The sequence below is a fragment of the Salvelinus namaycush genome, chromosome 2 (genome assembly GCF_016432855.1).
Source record: "Salvelinus namaycush isolate Seneca chromosome 2, SaNama_1.0, whole genome shotgun sequence".
In the NCBI taxonomy this organism is placed as follows: domain Eukaryota; kingdom Metazoa; phylum Chordata; class Actinopteri; order Salmoniformes; family Salmonidae; genus Salvelinus; species Salvelinus namaycush.
The window spans coordinates 41,906,851-41,922,744 of NC_052308.1; positions in this window are offsets into that span (position 1 = coordinate 41,906,851).

Sequence of the window (15,894 nt, forward strand, 5' to 3'; positions counted from 1 at the left end):
TAAAATAATCAAAGCTTGCTGGTCTAAACCATGGTGAGATAAGAGCTCACTAGAAGATGGGGAGGAACGCAGACGTTGATTTTCTATACAATTGAAATTCAATAGAAGCATTATCTAAGAGCCCGTCTGAGAGACCAATGTGATTTGACCTTACAGTTGAGCCTGACTTTTTGAGGCTTCAGGCAAGGTTCAGCCTAAATAATATACATCTCAATTTGATAGAGAAGTACAAAGGAAAGAGAAAGGGAAGTAGGTCATACACACAGACACAGACACACACACACACATTCACAGACAAACACACACAAATCAGATGAGGTCATTTCAAACATTTGTGATTGTGTTGACCATGCTAATCTGTACCCAGATTCTCAGGCATTACACCACATCACTGTGTGAACATTAACCAGGTAGGCATGGGCAGAGAGCTGTAGCCCCCTCTCTCCTCTCAGGCTAGTTTCTGTTTTCACTGCCCTTTCTTTCTCTCCTTTTCCTTCTTTCATTCTTACTCTCTTATTCAATTCAAAGGGCTTTATTGGCATGGGAAACATATGTTTCCATTGTCAAAGCAAATGCAATAGACAATGAACTAAAGGGAAATAAACAAGCAACACATTAGTGAACATTACACTCACAAAAAGTTTTAATAGAACATAGGCATTTCAAATGTTATATCATTGGCTATGTACAGTATCGTAACAATGTGCAAATAGTTGAAGTATGAAAGAGAACATAAATAAACAGATAAATTCAAGGTTGTATTTAGAGTGTTGTTTGTGCTCCACTGGATGCCCTTTTGTCATGGCAACGGGTCACAAATCGTGCTGCTGTGAAGGCACACTGCAGTATTTCACCTAACAGATATGGGAGTTTATCAATGTTTGATTTGTTTTCAAATTCTTTGTGGGTCTGTGTGATCTGTGGGAAATATGTGTCCCTAATGTGGTCATTCATTTGGAAGGAGTTTAGGAAGTGTGGCTCAGTTTCCACCTTATTTTTGGGGCAGTGGGCACATAGCCTGTCATCTCTCGAGAGCCGGTTCTGCCTATGGCCGCCTCTCTCAATAGCAAGGCTATGCTCACTGAGTCTGTACATAGTCAAGGATTTTCTTAATTTAGGGTCTGTCACAGTGATTAAGTATTCTGACACTGTAACTCTCAGTTTAGGGCCAGATAGCATTCCAATTTGCTCAGTTTTTTGGTTGATTCTTTCCAGTGTGTCAAATAATTATCTTTTTGCTTTCTCATAATTTGGTTTGGTCTAAATGTGTTTCTGTCCTGGGGCTCTGTGGTGTCTGTTTGTGTTTGTGAACAGAGCCCCAGAACCAGCTGGCTGAGGAGACTCTTCTCTAGGTTCATCTCTCTCTAGGTGAGGGCTTTGTGGTGGAATGTGCGGCCATTGCTTCCTTTTAGATGGTTGTAGAATTTAACAGCTCTTTTCTGGATTTTGATAACAAGTGGGTATAGTCCTAATTCTGCTCTGCGTACATTGTTTGGGGCTTTGCCTTCTACATTAAGTATATTTTTGCAGAATTCTGCATGCAGTCTCAATTGGGTGTTTGTCACATTTTGTGAATGATTTATTGGTGAGTGGACCCCAGACCTCACAACCACAGAGGGCAATGGGTTCGATAACTGATTGAAGTATTTTTAGCCAGATCCTAATTGGGATGTTGAGTTTTATGTTCTTTTTGATGGCATAGATGGCCTTTGTTGCCTTGTCTCTTAGTTATCTGAGCTGTTGATGTTTATTCCGAAGTAGGTGTGCTCTAGGGCAACAGTGTCTAGATAGAATTTGTATTTGTTGTCTTGGCTACTGGACCTTTTTTGGAACACCATTATTTTTGCCTTACTGAGATTCATTGTCAGAGCCAAAGTCCGACAAAATCCGTGCAGCAGATCTAGGTGCTGCTGTAGGCTGGGGACAGAAGCACCAGATCATGTGCAAACAGTAAACATTTAATTTCTGAGTTCAGTAGGGTGAGGCCGGGTGCTGCAGACTTTTCTAGTGCCCTCGCCAATTCCTTTATATACAGTGGGGCAAAAAAGTATTTAGTCAGCCACCAATTTTGCAAGTTCTCCCACTTAAAAAGATGAGAGAGGCCTGTAATTTTCATCATAGGTACACTTCAACTATGACAGACAAAATGAGAAAAAAAATCAAGAAAATCACATTGTAGGATTTTTAATGAATTTATTTGCAAATTATGGTGGAAAATAAGTATTTGGTCAATAACAAAAGTTTATCTCAATACTTTGTTATATACCCTTTGTTGGCAATGACAGAGGTCAAACGTTTTCTGTAAGTCTTCACAAGGTTTTCACACACTGTTGCTGGTATTTTGGCCCATTCCTCCATGCAGATCTCCTCTAGATCAGTGATGTTTTGGGGCTGTTGCTGGGCAACACGGACTTTCAACTCCCTCCAAAGATTTTCTATGGGGTTGAGATCTGGAGACTGGCTAGGCCACTCCAGGACCTTGAAATGCTTCTTACGAAGCCACTCCATCGTTGCCCGGGCGGTGTGATGGGATCATTGTCATGCTGAAAGACCCAGCCACGTTTCATCTTCAATGCCCTTGCTGATGGAAGGAGGTTTTCACTCAAAATCTCACGATACATGGCCCCATTCATTCTTTCCTTTACACGGATCAGTCGTCAGTCGTGTTTATAATGTCATGTGCTTTCCCCCCAACACCGCTTCCCATCAATTTGTATAGCAGACCCTCATGCCAAGTTGAGTCAAAAGCTTTTATGAAATCAACAAAGCATGAGAAGACTACTTTTGTTTTGTTTGACAATAAGGGTGTGCAGGGTGTATATGTGGTCTGTCCATTGGTATTTTGGTTTAGAAGCCAATTTGACATTTGTTCAGAGTCTGCTGTTGATGATACTGCAGAGAATTTTTCAGAGATTGCTGCTGATGCATTTTCCACAGTAATTATTGGTGTCAAATTTGTCTCCACTATTGTGGATTGGGGTAATCAGGCCTTGTTTCCAAATATTAGGGGAGATGCCAGGATAATGCTGAGGATAATGTTGAAGAGTTGAAGAATAGCCACTTTGAATTTGTGGTCTGTATTATTAATAATTTCGTATAGTATATCATCAACACCGCAGGCCTTTTGGGGTTTTTGGGTTTTCCAATGTAATTCGAGAAACCAGTGGGTTCTGGTAGTCTTTAATAGCTGAATCTATGTTTTTGCTATTCGTTCTTTGTTAAATGCACAAAGTTGGAGAAGTGGTTTATCCATACATCTCCATTTTGGACAGATAGCTCTTTGTGTTGTTGTTTGTTTAGTGTGCTCCACTTTTCCCAGAAGTGATTTGATTCTATGGATTCTTCAATCACAATCAGCTGTTTTCTGTCATGCTGTTCCTTCTTTTTTCTTAGTGTATTTCTGTATTATTTTAGTGTTTTACCATAGTGAAGGCATAAGCTAAGGTTTTCTGTTTGTCTCTGTTTCTGATTGGATAGGCTCCTCAATTTCTTTCTCAGGATTTACATTCTTCATCAAACCATTTCTCATTGTCTTAGGTTTTCTGATAGAATTTCAATTTGATTAGCTGATAGGTCAAATATATTGTCCTGGCTTCCTACTGCTAATTTTACACTTTTGCAGGAAAACAATAACATTTTGTCCAGGAAGTTGTCTAGGAGGGATTGGATTTGTTATTGGCCAATTGTGTTTTGGTAGGTTTTTACACTACCTTCGTTCCATCTATAGCATTGCTTAATAGTATGCAGTTTGTTCGGCTTCGATGCCTCATGGTTGATTATTGCTCTGTTCAAGTAGATTGTGATTTGTTGTAATCTGATAGTGGTGTCAGTGGGCTGACTATGAACGCTCTGAGAGACTCTGGGTTGAGGTCGGTGAATGGCGTCGGAGGGGATGGCTGCCGTTTTACGTGCTCCTAACTAACTGTGCTATTTTGTTCGTTTTTTCGTGTTGTTTGTAACTTATTTTTTAACTTATTTTTTACATAATGTTGCTGCTACCATCACTTATGATCGAAAATAACTTCTGTACATCAGAACAGCGATTACTCAAATCTAACTGGACAAAGATTTTTTTATTTAATGAGTCAGAAGTGAAGGATATACTGCTTTCTCGGGAATGGGCCCAAATCCCCATCATTTGTGTGAAGAAAAGACAGAGAAAAAGGGGGCAGAGGTCAGGTTGCCTTCTGAGAATTCGTAGGCGAGTGTGTAAACCACCTCTACCATCAGTCCTATTAGCCAACATGCAATCATTGGATAACAAAATGGATGCGCTCCGATCAAGGATATCCTACTAACAGGACATTAAAAACTGTAATATATCATGTTTCACCGAGTCGTAGCTGAAGGACGACATGGATAATATACAGCTGCCGGGGTTTTCGGTCCATCGGCAAGATAGAACAGCTGCCTCCAGTAAGACAATGGGTGGCAGTCTGTGTCTTTTTGTAAATAATAGCTGGTGCACAAAATCTAATATTAAGGAAGTCTCAAGGTTTTGCTCGCCTGAGGTAGAGTATCTCATGATAAGCTGTAGACCACACTATTTACCAAGAGAGTTTTCATCTATATTTTTCATAGCTGTGTATTTACCAGCACAAACTGATGCTGGCACTAAGACGGCACTCAACGATCTGTATGGGTCCATAAGCAAACAAGAAAATGTTCATCCAGAGGCAACGCTCCTAGTGGCTGGGGACTTTAATGCAGGGAAACTTATATCCGTTTTACCCTCATTTCTACCATCATGTTAAATGTGCAACCAGAAGGAAAAAAACTCTAGACCACCTTTACTCCAAACAAAGAAACACTAACAAAGCTCTCCCTCGCCCTCCATTTGGCAAATCTGACCATACCTCTATCCTCCTGATTCCTGCTTAAAAACAAAAACGAAACCAGGAAGTACCAGTGACTTGCTCAATAAGGAAGTGGTCAGAGGATGCATATGCTAAGCTACAGTACTTAGTTTTCCCAGCACAGGCTGGAATATGTTCCGGGATTCTTCGAATGGCATTGAGGAGAACAGTACACCAAATCAGTCACTGGCGTCATCAATAAGTGCATCGATGAAGTTGTTCCCACAGTGACCATACGTACATACCCAAACCAGAAGTCATGGATTACAGGCAGCATCCGCACTAAGATAAAGGGTAGAGCTGCCACTTTCATGGAGCAGGACTCTAACCTGGACGCTTATAAGAAATCCCGCTATGCCCTCCGACGAACTTTCAAACAGGCAAAGCGTCAATACAGGACTAAGATTGAATCATACTACACCAGCTCAGACGCTCGTCGAATGTGGCAAGGCTTGCAAACTATTACAGATTATGGAAGCACAGCCAAGAGCTGCCCAGTGACACGAGCCTAACAGACGAGCTAAATAACTTCTATTCTCGCTTTGAGGCAAGCAACACAGAAGCATGCATGAGAGCATCAGCTGTTCCGGACGACTGTGTGATCAAACTCTCCGTAACCGGTGTGAGTAAGACCTTTAAACAGGTCAACATTCACAAGGCCGCAGACGGATGGATTACCAGGACGTGTACTCCGAGCATGCACTGACCAACTGGCAAGTATTTTCACTGACATTTTCAACCTGTCCCTGATCAAGTCTGTAATACCAACATGTTTAAAACAGACCACCATTTTCCCTGTGCCCAAGAACACCAAGATAACCTGCCTAAATGACAACCAACCCGTAGCACTCACGTCTGTAGCCATGAAGTGCTTTGAAAGGCTGGTCATGGCTCACATCAACTCCATTATCCCAGAAACCCTAGACCCACTCCAATTTGCATACCGCCCCAACAGATCCACAGATGATGCAATCTCTATTGCACTCCACACTGCCCTTTCCCACCTGGACAAAAGGAACACCTATATGAGAATGCTATTCATTGACTACAGCTCAGCGTTCAACACCATAGTGCTCTCAAAGCTTATCACTAAGTTACGGAACCTGGGACTAAACACCCTCCCTCTGCAACTGGATCCTGGACTTCCTGACGGGTCACCCCCAGGTGGTAAGGGTAGGTAACAACACATCTGCCACGCTGATCCTCAACACAGGGGCCCCTCAGGGGTGCGTGTACTCCCTGTTCACCAATGACTGCATGGCCAAGCACAACTCCAGCACCATCATTAAGTTTGCAGACGACACAACAGTGGTAGGCCTGATCACAGACAACAATGAGACAGCCTATAGGGAGGAGGTCAGAGACCTCTTGTGGTGTCAGGACAACAACCTCTCCCTCAACGTGATCAAGACAAAGGAGATGATTGTGGACTACAGGAAAAGGAGGACCGATCATGTCCCCAGTTCTCATTGATGGGGCTGTAGTGGAGCAGGTTGAGAACTTCAAGTTCCTTGGTGTCCACATCACCAACAAACGATCATGTTCCAAACACACCAAGACAGTCGTGAAGAGGGCACGACAATGCCTATCCCCCCTCAGGAGACTGAAAAGATTTGGCATGGGTCCTCAGATCCTGAAAAAGTTCTACATCTGCAATATCGAGAGCATCCTGACTGGTTGCATCACTGCCTAGTATGGCAACTGCTCAGCCTCCGACCGCAAAGCACTACAGAGGGTATTACGTACGGCCCAGTACATCACTGGGGCAAAGCTTCCTGCCATCCAGGACCTCTTTACCAGGCGGTGTCAGAGGAAGGCCCAGGTGATTGCCAAGGACTCCAGCCACCCTAATCATAGACTGTTCTGAGGGTAGGTAACAAGGGTAGGTAAGGGTAGGTGGGTGAGGGTAGGTGAGGGTAGGTAAGAACATCTCCACCCCGCTGATCCTCAACACTGGGGCCCCACAAGGGTGCGTTCTGAGCCCTCTCCTGTACTCCCTGTTCACCCACGACTGCGTGGCCATGCACGCCTCCAACTCAATCATCAAGTTTGCGGACGACACTACAGTGGTAGGCTTGATTACCAACAACGGCGAGACGGCCTACAGGGAGGAGGTGAGGGCCCTCGGAGTGTGGTGTCAGGAAAATAACCTCACACTCAACGTCAACAAAACAAAGGAGATGATTGTGGACTTCAGGAAACAGCAGAGGGAGCACCCCCCTATCCACATCGACGGGACAGTAGTGGAGAAGGTGGAAAGTTTTAAGTTCCTCGGTGTACATATCACGGACAAACTGAAATGGTCCACCCACACAGACAGCGTTATGAAGAAGGCGCAGCAGTGCCTCTTCAACCTCAGGAGGCTGAAGAAATTCGGCTTGTCACCAAAAGCACTCACAAACTTCTACAGATGCACAATCGAGAGCATCCTGTCGGGCTGTATCACCGCCTGGTACGGCAACTGCTCCGCCCACAACCGTAAGGCTCTCCAGAGGGTAGTGAGGTCTGCACAACGCATCACCGGGGGCAAACTAGGTGCCCTCCAGGACACCTACACCACCCGATGTCACAGGAAGGCCATAAAGATCATCAAGGAAAACAACCACCCGAGCCACTGCCTGTTCACCCCGCTATCATCCAGAAGGCGAGGTCAGTACAGGTGCATCAAAGCAGGGACCGAGAGACTGAAAAACAACTTCTATCTCAAGGCCATCAGACTGTTAAACAGCCACCACTAACATTTAGTGGCCGCTGCCAACATACTGACTCAACTCCAGCCACTTTAATAATGGGAATTGATGGAAATTATGTAAAAATGTATCACTAGCTACTTTAAACAATGCCACTTAATATAATGTTTACATACCCTACATTACTCATCTCATATGTATATGTATATACTGTACTCTATATCATCTACTGCATCTTGCCATCTTTATGTAATACATGTATCACTAGCCACTTTAAACTATGCCACTTTAGCCTCCCGGGTGGCGCAGTGGTCTAGGGCACTGCATCGCAGTGCTAGCTGCGCCACCAGAGTCTCTGGGTTCGCGCCCAGGCTCTGTCGCAGCCGGCCGCGACCGGGAGGTCCGTGGGGCGACGCACAATTGGGCTAGCGTCGTCCGGGTTAGGGAGGGTTTGGCCGGTAGGGATATCCTTGTCTCATCGCGCTCCAGCGACTCCTGTGGCGGGCCGGGCGCAGTGCGCGCTAACCAAGGGGGCCAGGTGCACGGTGTTTCCTCCGACACATTGGTGCGGCTGGCTTCCGGGTTGGAGGCGCGCTGTGTTAAGAAGCAGTGCGGCTTGGTTGGGTTGTGCTTCGGAGGACGCGTGGCTTTCGACCTTCGTCTCTCCCGAGCCCGTACGGGAGTTGTAGCGATGAGACAAGATAGTAATTACTAGCGATTGGATACCACGAAAAATTGGGGAGAAAAGGGGATAAAATTTAAAAAAATAAAAATAAAAAATATAATAAAAACTATGCCACTTTATGTTTACATACCCTACATTACTCATCTCATATGTATAGACTGTACACTATACCATCTACTGCATCTTGTCTATGCCGTTCTGTTCCATCACTCATTCATATATCTTTATGTACATATTCTTTATCCCTTTACACTTGTGTGTATAAGGTAGTAGTTGTGGAATTGTTAGGTTAGATTACTTGTTGGTTATTACTGCATTGTCGGAACTAGAAGCACAAGCATTTCGCTACACTCGCATTAACATCTGCTAACCATGTGTATGTGACAAATAAAATTTGATTTGATTTGATTTGATTTGATTCTCTCTGCTACCGCACGGCAAGTGGTACCGGAGAGCCAAGTCTGGGTCAAAAAAAAGGCTTCTTAACAGCTTCTACCCCCAAGCCATAAGACTCTTGAACAGTTAATCAAATGGTTACCTGGACTATTTGCATTTTCTCCACCCCACCCCTCATTTTTACGCTGCTGCTACTCTCTGTTTGTTATCCATACATAGTCACTTTACCTCTACCTACATGTACATATTACCTCAAATACCTCGACTAACCGGTACCACCACACATTGACTCTGTAGCAGATCCCCCTGTATATAGCCTCGCTACTGTTATTTTATTGTTGCTCCTTAGTTATTTGTTATATTTCAAAAAAAAATCTTAAAACTGCATTGTTGGTTAAGGGCTTGTAAGTAAGCATTTCACTCTAAGGTCTACAACTGTTGTATACGGCGCATGTGACAAATAACATTTGATTTGATTTGAAAAAGTAGTCTACAGTACTACTGCAAAGAGATGAGCTAAAGGTGTACCTACCATAGGTGTACCTACTGTAGGCGTCCCCACGAAGCCTACTATTGACTATGTAGATTCCCACGATACGCAAGAGCTGTAAGAGTTGTGACCCGTTTTTGTTGGTTATGTTGTCGTAGTTGTGTCTGGGGGGGAATATGGGGGAGGGAATGCTGTCACCTTCAGGTAGGTGCTTGTCCCCATGTGTGCTGAGGGTGTCAGGTTCTTGTCCATTTCTGGCATTTAAGTCACCACAGACTAGTACATGTCCATGGTCCTGGAAATTATTGATCTCCCCCTCTAGGATGGAGAAGCTGTCTTCATTAAAGTATGGGGATTCTAGTGGGGGGATATAGATAGCACACAGGGGGACATTTTTCTCTGTTGAGATCATTTCCTTTTGAAGTTCTAGCCAAATGTAAAATGTTCCTGTTTTGATCAATTTAAACAGAGTGAGTTAGGTCTGCTCTATACCAAATTAGCCTTCCCCTTGAGTCTCCTCCCTGTTTCACACCTGGTAGTTTAATGGATGGGACTACCAGCTCTCTGTAACCTAGAGGGCAACCAGTGGGTCCATATCCTCTATACCGTACAATGTATTTTGTAGGATGACAATGTCTGCATTTCTAATTTCTTTGGTAAAGTCCAGGTTCCTGCTTGTTAGGCCAATGGCAGATCACCTCCGGCCTTGGATATTCCAGGATGAGATAGGGAAGGCTTTGTGTTCCATAAAGTGTCCAATGTTATTAGTTGTGTGGTTTGGCCTCAGAACAGCAAGTGTGAGCAGAGCCTGCTGAGCATCTGATTTATGTCATTGGCTTGGGCTAGTGTAAGAGTGGGGGTTGGGCCTGTTTGCCTGCTCATTGCCTGTGTGTATGTGTGACTTTCATGTGGAGGCTCTTTTTGTGGGAGTTGGGGGGCTGTCTTGTATAGGTGAACCTGGTCGTAAAGGCTGTTCAAGTCAAGGGTGTAGTGGTGGGCCAGGTAAACATTTGGTTTTGAGGCACAGTCACGGGAAATACTTGCATTTACCCACTGTATTGTAGCAGGATGGAAGTATTTTTGTATTAGCAGGGAGGCGATAACCACTTGTACATTGGGGAATGTAGAAGAAGCTTTTTCAATCACTCCCTTGAGTGCTGTGGCCACCCTTTCCTGCTGTGGTCTCAGGTTGTTTGTGCCTGTGTGTATTATTATGTGGCTGGGTGACCCTAGTTGGTTCTCTCTCTCTCTCTCTCTCTCTCTCTCTCTCTCTCTCTCTCTCTCTCTCTCTCTCTCTCTCTCTCTCTCTCTCTCTCTCTCTCTCTCTCTCTCTCTCTCTCTCTCTCTCTCTCTCTCTCTCTCTCTCTCATCCCTCCAGACCCCCTCAATGCTGAGATTCCTCAGTGACTCATTGGCCTGTGCCAGGGTTAGTGAATGTGTAACTGGGGTTTTCTAACGGCCGTTGGCAAACCACCAACAAACCAAAGCTCCCTAACACAGATCTCACAATCACTGTTTAACCTGAATTGTAGTTACATTTTGAAAGGAAATGCTGTTTCAGTAATTATAAGGGGGAAATTATGGTCTCTCTTCATTGGTGTACTACTACTACTACTACTACTACTGCTGCTGCTACTACTACTGCTACTGCTACAACTACTACAAATACACACACACACACACTCAAAGATATGACACACACAGGATGTGTCTAAAGCAGCAGCGCACCCCTACATGCATGTGTAGACCTGTCTATCTGCACACTCTTAATTATCTTCCTTTGCAATTATCTTCCTTTCCTTTCTCACTCTTCATCCCTCTTCTAAGGGAAAGCATGGCAACCCATTTCCATTACTTGTTTGTCAGTCTCTCCCTCTAGCAGTGACAGTAGGTGTGAGTAATGTCAAAGGCAAGAAAGAAGGAGAGACTGACAAACAAGTAATGGAATTGTTCCTGTTGATGTCACGCCAGTGTGCCCAAAGGACACAAAAGCCAGTGTCTCAACACCAACCAGTCCAACAGCATTCCTGCCTATGTAGAAAAAGGAGGAAGGGAAGTGATGCTAAGGTACACAATAGTAGATTGTGGTAGACAGAAGGGGCTCTTTGGTAAAAGTGGTAAGGCACTCTTCATATAATTCATTAAAATGCCTTTATTTGTATGGCATGTTCAATGGAAATATAGTTTTAAAACTCTGACGTGTTTCGGCTGCATGGCCTTTGTCAGGCAGCATTCCTGCCTAACCGCTGTTTTCTCTTTTAACATGGAAAGGAAGGGGACAGTTAGCGTTGTGAAATTTGGGGGAAATTATTACCTTCTTTACAGGTAGAGGTAATCAGCAGAGATCACTCAGGAGGTCACAACTTCAAAGCTGTTATGACATAACGCCTCACCTGCATAACTGTTTACACACATCAGTCAATAACCATATAGAGCGGCCCATTCAATTTGTGCCTGGGGGGGGCATTACTATTTCACGTTACAAAAAAACACCAGGTCATTCTTGAACGTTTAAAACTAGATATAAAGTATGTAGCAATTATAATGGACCTATACATTTTCAAATATCTGCTCTTTTTCTGGCCCGCAAATTGGTTTTGACAAACAAATCGGTCCCCAAAAAATCTGTGCGGCCCTCTGCTGAATTTTGAAATTTTGATGTGGCCCGCGAGCCGAAATGATTGCCCACCCCTGCTATACATCGACACTATAACCTCTGATAAAACTATTAAAGCCACTGTATACTGACAACATGCCAATACTGTGACGGGAAATGCTATTTATAATGCTACTTGTTACTAATGCTATCTGTTTTCTCAGTAAGGCAAGGATAGCCTTTGACCTCTACAGTCAACGCCTTACCTCACTCAAATACAAACTTGAATACTTTAAGAACCCTCTCCCTTTTCCCATGCAAAAGAAATTACGCACAAGAGATTTCATGCATTAACCTGTTACACTGTAAGATAGAAGTAGAACTAAAACCATTATCACCCTTTGAATGATATGAAGATACTCAGGCCTCGGTCTTTGCACCGAAGAATCCTACAGTATACGTGTATTGACCTTTATCAGTCACTAAGAGGTGACAGTGAGTCACAACAACCCACTGTCCCCCATCGACTTGACACTAAAAACCGCACACCAAAGCCACACGGCTCCAGGCTCTGCAGCACACAATAGAAGGATTAGGTATATTTGAGGGGTGGTTTATTGTCTAATTGCCCATTCAGTCTACAATCAAACGACTGCCTCTGCTCTGTGTCCAAGTTTCGGTGCAGCTCTCTTTGAGCCAGACGCAGTTTCATCTAATAACACATTGACTAGTTGCCAGCTGGTGCCTCTCACCCTTAGTTCCACGTCTCAGTAGATTCCAGTTAGACTGTTATCAATATGCTGCACCCAACATGTGTATAACCAGAAAAGCGTATAGGATTATAAATAAAATAAAAGCAATATATATATTTTTATAAACAATACACATAATCTAGAAAAAGAAAAAAATTAAGAAATATCAGATATAGCAATGTCAGAGAGCGGAATATAAATATATACTGAACAAAAATATAAATGCAACATGTAAAGTGTTGGGCTCGTGTTTCATGAGCTGAAATAAAGGATCCCAGAACTGTTCCATACGCACAAAAAGCTTATTTCTCTCAAATTTTGTGCACAAATTTGTTTACATCCCTGTTAGTGAGCATTTCTCCTTTGCCAAGATAATCCATCCACCTGACAAGTTTGGCATATCAAGATGCTGATTAAACAGCATGATCATTACACAGGTGCACCTTGTGCTGGGGACAATAAAAAGCCACTCTAATATGTGCAGTTTTGTCACACAATAGAATGCAACAGATGTCTCAAGTTTTAAGGGAGCGTGCAATTGGCATGCTGACTGCAGGAATGTGTAAGGATCGATGCTGGTAGAGACGAGAAGCAGGTACAGGAAGTGAACATTTAATTATCAACGTACATGGAACGGAACAGGACAAGACAGCGTCTGGACAAGAACACACAACGACATTAATGCAGACACAAGGAAAACACGGGGAAGCAGACAGTTATAGACAGGAAAATCAACAAAGGGAAGGAGTCCAGGTGAGTCCAATGAGCGTTGCTGCACGTAATGATGGTGACAGGTGTGCGTAATGAAGGGCAGCCTGGCACCCTCGAGCGCCAGAGAGGGAGAGCGGGAGCAAGCGTGACAGTACCCCCGGGTGCCACCCGGCATCCCACCTGGGCGAGCCTGACGGGCCGGCCGAGACATGGGCGTTGGACAAGCCGGCTGGGGCATAGAAGCCCAACGAACCGGCAGAGACGTGGGAGCCTGACGATCCGCCTGGGGTGTGAAAGCCCAACGATCCCGCTGAGGCGTGGGAGCCCGACGAACTGGCTGAGGCGTGGGAGTCTGGCAAGCCGGCTGAGGCGTGGGAGCCTGATGGGCCGGTTGAAGCATGACGTGAGGTGGGCGCCTGCCGAGCCCACCGAGGCAAGACGACCTCTCAAGCCAGCTAAGGCGTAGAAGCCCGACAAGCTAGCTGAGGCACCCCCAGTTCCCTCGGCGGCAGCACCCGGACCCGACGTCAGCAACCAAAACTCCCTAATGCTTATTTTAGTGGTGTCTGCATTCTGTAAGGATCGACACTGGTAGAGACGAGAAGAAGGTACAGAGTGAACATTTAATTATCAACGGACATGGAACGGAACCGGACACGACAGCGTCTGGACAAGAACACATAACGACATCAATGCAGACACAGGGAAAACACGGGGAAGCAGACAGTTATAGACAGAGCAATCAACAAAGGGAAGGAGTCCAGGTGAGTCCAATGAGTGCTGCTGTGCGTAATTATGGTGACAGGAGTGCTTAATGAAGGGCAGCCTGGCGCCCTCGAGCGCCAGAGAGGGAGAGCGGGAGCAGGCGTGACATATTGTCCACCAGAGCTGTTGCCAGAGAATTTAATGTTCATTTCTAGATCATAAGCCACCTCCAAAATCATTTTAGAGAATTTAGCAGGTCCCACAACCGCAGACCATGTGTATGGCGTCATGAAGGCGAGCGGTTTGCTGATGTCAACGTTGTGAACAGAGTGCCCCATGGTGGTGATGGGGTTATGGTATAGGCAGGCATAAGCTATGGACAATGAACATAATTGCATTTTATCGCTGGCAATTTGAATGCACAGAGATACCATGACAAGATCCTGAATCCCATTGTCGTGCCATTCATCCGATGCCATCACTTCATGTTTCAGCATGATAATGCATGGCCCCTGTCGCAAGGATCTGTACACAATTCCAAGGAGCTGAAAATGTCCCAGGTCTTCTATCGCCTGCATACTCACCAGACATGTCATGTCACCCACTGAGCATGTTTGGGATGCTCTGGATTGACGTGTATGACAGCATGTTCCAGTCCCGCCAATATCCAACAACTTCGCACAGCCATTGAAGAGGAGTGGGACAACCTTTCCACAGGCCACAATCAACACCTTGATCAACTCTATGTGAAGGAGATGTGTCGCACTGCATGAGGCAAATGGTGGTCACACCAGATACTGACTGATTTTATGACCCACGCCCCTATCTTATTTCTTAGGGTATATGTGACCAAAAGATGCATATCTGTATTCCCAGTCATGTGAAACCCATAGATTAGGGCCTAATTTATTTATTTCAATTGACTGATTTCCTTATATGAACTGTAACTCTGTAAAAACTTTGAAATTGTTGCATGTTGAGTTTATATTTTTGTTCGGTATATATGCATACAGTATATATATATATACACTGCTCAAAAAAATAAAGGGAACACTAAAATAACACATCCTAGATCTAAATGAATGAAATATTCTTATTAAATACTTTTTTCTTTACATAGTTGAATGTGCTGACAACAACATCACACAAAAATTATCAATGGAAATCAAATGTATCAACCCATGGAGGTCTGGATTTGGAGTCACACTCAAAATTAAAGTGGAAAACCACACTACAGGCTGATCCAACTTTGATGTAATGTCCTTAAAACAAGTCAAAATGAGGCTCAGTCGTGTGTGTGGCCTCCACGTGCCTGTATGACCTCCCTACAATGCCTGGGCATGCTCCTGATGAGGTGGCGGATGGTCTCCTGAGGGATCTCCTCCCAGACCTGGACTAAAGCATCCGCCAACTCCTGGACAGTCTGTGGTGCAACGTGGCGTTGGTGGATGGAGCGAGACATGATGTCCCAGATTTGCTCAATTGGATTCAGGTCTGGGGAACGGGCGGGCCAGTCCATAGCATCAATGCCTTCCTCTTGCAGGAACTGCTGACACACTCCAGCCACATGAGGTCTAGCATTGTCTTGCATTAGGAGGAACCCAGGGCCAACCGCACCAGCATATGGTCTCACAAGGGGTCTGAGGATCTCATCTCGGTACCTAATGGCAGTCAGGCTACCTCTGGCGAGCACATGGAGGGCTGTGCGGCCCCCCAAAGAAATGCCACCCCACACCATGACTGACCCACCGCCAAACCGGTTGCAGGCAGCAGAACGTTCTCCACGGCGTCTCCAGACTCTGTCACGTCTGTCACATGTGCGTGTGAACCTGCTTTCATCTGTGAAGAGCACAGGGCGCCAGTGGCGAATTTGCCAATCTTGGTGTTCACTGGCAAATGCCAAACGTCCTGCACGGTGTTGGGCTGTAAGCACAACCCCCACCTGTGGACGTTGGGCCCTCATACCACCCTCATGGAGTCGGTCCTGAGGTAGCTGTCCTGCTGCTGGGTTGT